Here is a 3,830-nt window from a genome sequence, read left to right as displayed (position 1 = left end):
CTTAGCAGGTGCTGGTGGATCCTAAAAGGGCAGAAGTCCTCCCATGCCCATCCCATCTCCCAGACTAGGGAGACTTATTTAATGCCCTAAGACTCAAGAGGGTGGAGGTTGGGTGGATACATACAGCTGGGAGGCTTCATCTGCTTAGACACAAGCCAGGATAGGGGACCAGGGTCCCATGATGCTGAGGGGGCTGGGAGGAGGATGTCCAGTCATTCAAAGCTTCTGGCTCAGAAGTGATCTCTTCACTTATTCTTCTGGGGGTGAATCATGCCTGCCTTGGTTGGGAGACTCTGGAGGGAGCTGAGGAGCCACCTGGGAGGTCAGCACTGTTCGACTGTGAGCCAAGGCCTGGAGGACTTCCTGGGTCAGATGGGCTGCTGTATCTAGAGCTCGTCCACTTAGGTCAGTCACCAAGCTATCCATGGAAGCCTGGTGCCTCAGGAAGATGGGGCGGATCAGGCAATGTTACAGGATCTGGGAGCCATTGCAGGCCACTGGAAGCATGCACCATAGCAAGAAGGCACACTTTACTGCATAGTAGAAGGAGAACCAGAAAAGGAAGATGTCAGAGAAAAACTCAGCCAGGCCAAATATGCCATATACCACACAGTAGGTTAGCCAGATGGTATTATAATCTTTGTAGGGGCTTTCAATGGCCTTGATGGAGGCATATGCTGGGTAGATGAATCAGATGAGATTACAGAGCAGGGAGGCTCCATAGCAAAAGATGAGATAGAGGGCCACAAAAGCAATGTAACCTGTAGCCAGGTAGTACTTTCTGATACCGGAGACCTCCTCCAGCTTCCCCAGGACATCGGTGACAATGTTTTTCTGCTCCAGAAACCTCTGGAAGTTCTGCCTCAAGCTACGCATGGCTCCCGGAAATGAGGGGGGAGGAGAGAGGACTGAGGATGACTGGACCCAGGTCAAAGGGGCAAGCTCCAGGGAGCTGCTCTGCAGCAGTGCTGGTGGCATCTCCCTCTCCAGGCTCCCAGGACCTCCGCTCCTCTGGTCCCTCGGTCCCTTCCTTTCCTTCCCTCCCACCTCATAGTCCTGCAACTGCTCTGTTGTTGATACTTTTTCCTGAATGTTCTTGAAGTTTTCTTTTACCATGTCATTTTTTAAAAATTCTAGTAAGTATTCCATTGGCATTTTTGTATACATATAGTTAAATTTATAAAATATTTGGTGAAGTCTTTTCTTTATTACTTTGGCCTAGAAAAATTACCATGGAATGTCTTTCCAATTATTCCTGATTTTTTCACATTTATTTCTTTAAAAAGTCCACAAAGATTCACTCTTGCTTTTTAAATTACCCTTCCTTCCCACTAACAAACCCTCTAAATAGGGTTTTCCTTTGTAATAAGAAAAGATAAACAAAGAAGTATAGCAGAACCTCGGTTTACAAATGTAATTCATTCCAAGATTCTGTTCGTCGTGTGATTTGTTCGTATTGCAAAGCAAATTTTCCCATAGGAAATAATGTAAAGTCAGATGAGCAGTACCACACTCCCCAAAATATTCATATAAAAATAATATTTATACTTTTAAATTAGTGTTTTGTCCATAATGCACCTGAAATACAATAGCAATGATTAGTACACATTATAAACCAAAAATAAAACAAATTAACCTGCACTTTACCTTTGAGAAAAGTCATGGCTAGTATAAGAAAGATGAGATGGAGGAGGAGGAGGAAGGGTTACTGCTTGGGAGGAGAATCTCCTTCTATGAGAACATTGGGATTTCAATGTCAGGAATATTCTCCCTTATGCTACTTTCACTAAAAGTAAGACTAACACTACTGCCTTCATTTATTTTTCATTTTTTAGAATCATTTTTATGTTTTGACTCACTGATTTTTTTTTCTTTATGTTCGCTTCTGACTAGAAACCTATATAATGACACTTGTTTTTGACATTTTGTTCAGAATGTCAGGGAAATGTGCCATTGCATTATTGTTACATATATATTGTTGAAAATATTTAGCCATCATTGCCGAACCCTTATTTGGGTGATGTTTTTCAACAAAATTTTGCACTTTTCCCCACATTTGATTAACCTCCCTAATCTTACTTGATGTGAGGGATTCCTCTGACCTCTCAACCTCCTCCTCATTGCCCTAGTTGAGCTTCATTCCTTTGCAAGCTGTTCAAATCCAAACATGACTTTCGTACTGTGAATTTTTGTTCATCCTGCAAGACAAATTTTGTGAAAAATGTTATCTTTGTTCAGAGAAGCATATGTAAACCAAGTTACTCATAAACCCATGGTCGATGTGTTTGCTAATTTCTAGTTTATTTCTTTCCTACTGAGAGAAGGTAGGTATATTTTTCATCATCAGTCTTTTGGAGTCAAGAATAGATATTTAATTCATCTGGGATAGGATATTTTTAGTGTAATTATGGTTCTACTTATTTTACTGTGTATCCATTCATGTTAATATTTCCAAACTTCTTTTGGTTTTTTGAATTCCTTATATCTTATGATGTAATGATATTACATTACATTCAAATGCAACAATTTGTTCAGAAGATAGAAAAATGTTTTGTTTCCAGTATGATGCTAAAATATAAAAAGGTGTGTGCATGTGTATGTGTATGTATGTGTATGTGTACATGCATGTGTATGCATATATGTGTATATACATCTCTACAAGCTTTGACTTCCTTGGGGGCCAATGTTCTTAGCTTATTTATTTTAATATTATTTTATAGATGGATTTTTATAAGTACAGCATAACACCATTATTTTAATATGTTTTATATTTCTTATAAGTGCTTATTTTTGTTTATGATAGATGAAAGGTTTACATGTATTTGTGAGTTTCTCTTATGTCCTGACATAAGCCAATCTTTTATTTATATTGTCTTTTAAATACACTTGGCTTTATTATTAAATTGCTGCAATATCCATAGAGATACTTAAGCCTCATCTTTATCAATGGTTATTCCTTTAATTGTTTTTTCTTGATTAACTGCTATAGCTAGCATTTTTATGTCTGTGGCATATGCCAGTGTCTGCCCAGTTCTGAGAATGTCAGAAAAAAATTCATTGCTATCTCTTGATTTAAAATGCTTTATTTTTTATTGTTGTAATAAAATAGCCTACTATTATTATCTTCAAATGTTTTTATTAGCATATCCGTTGATATATTTATAGATGCAATGGTTCTATTTGGATAGTTATTTAGAGACACAGTTATCCATCATCTTCATATTATAGAAGAGGAAACTGAGGTCCAAAAAGGATAAATGACTGGTCCAGTGTTTCATGGGCAAGAAATGACAGAAGAGGAATTCAAATCACCAGTTTTAATTCTTTTCATTGATAGGATGATTTATCACACTAATTAGATCCCTGTATTGAGTTATCTTTTCATTCTTAGTCCATATCCTACTTGATCATAATGAATTTAAAGTGTTGTTGTTCTCTCTTAGCTACTATTTTTCTTAATACATTTTCATCAATATTAATTTTATTGATCTACAATTCCTTTTCTCTACTTTTATTGTTCAATGTTTTGGGGATTAAGACTATATTTATCTTGTAGAAATAATTGAGTAGCGGTATTATTATTTTTTTGCTCATGGTTGATGTTTTAAGCATATAGATTCTTTAATATTTGATGGGTTCATTCATGAATTCATTGGGTTTCAGAAATTTTTTAATGCAGTCATTTATTAATTGCCTACTTACTTTTATCCTAAGATATATTTAGAGCATTTGTCCCTTGCTTGTTCAAGTTATTTATAATAATAATAACAAATATATAACACTTTATGGTTTGCAAAGCACATTAAAATACTTTGCTTTATACTCATAAT

At 36.4% G+C, this 3,830-nt stretch overlaps 1 pseudogene; it reads right to left on the bottom strand.

The window, feature by feature from the left end:
- Positions 1–249: 249 nt before the first annotated feature.
- LOC138145317 (receptor expression-enhancing protein 6 pseudogene) lies at positions 250–876 on the bottom strand (annotated as a pseudogene).
- Positions 877–3,830: the final 2,954 nt, after the last annotated feature.

This window comes from Petaurus breviceps, unplaced genomic scaffold (genome assembly GCF_028583685.1).
Source record: "Petaurus breviceps papuanus isolate PSGF00001 unplaced genomic scaffold, PetGlider_PUasm1.0 90734, whole genome shotgun sequence".
Taxonomy (NCBI): Eukaryota; Metazoa; Chordata; class Mammalia; order Diprotodontia; family Petauridae; genus Petaurus; species Petaurus breviceps.
Note: the sequence above shows the minus strand (reverse complement) of the source record. Positions and strands in the feature narration are given on the sequence as shown.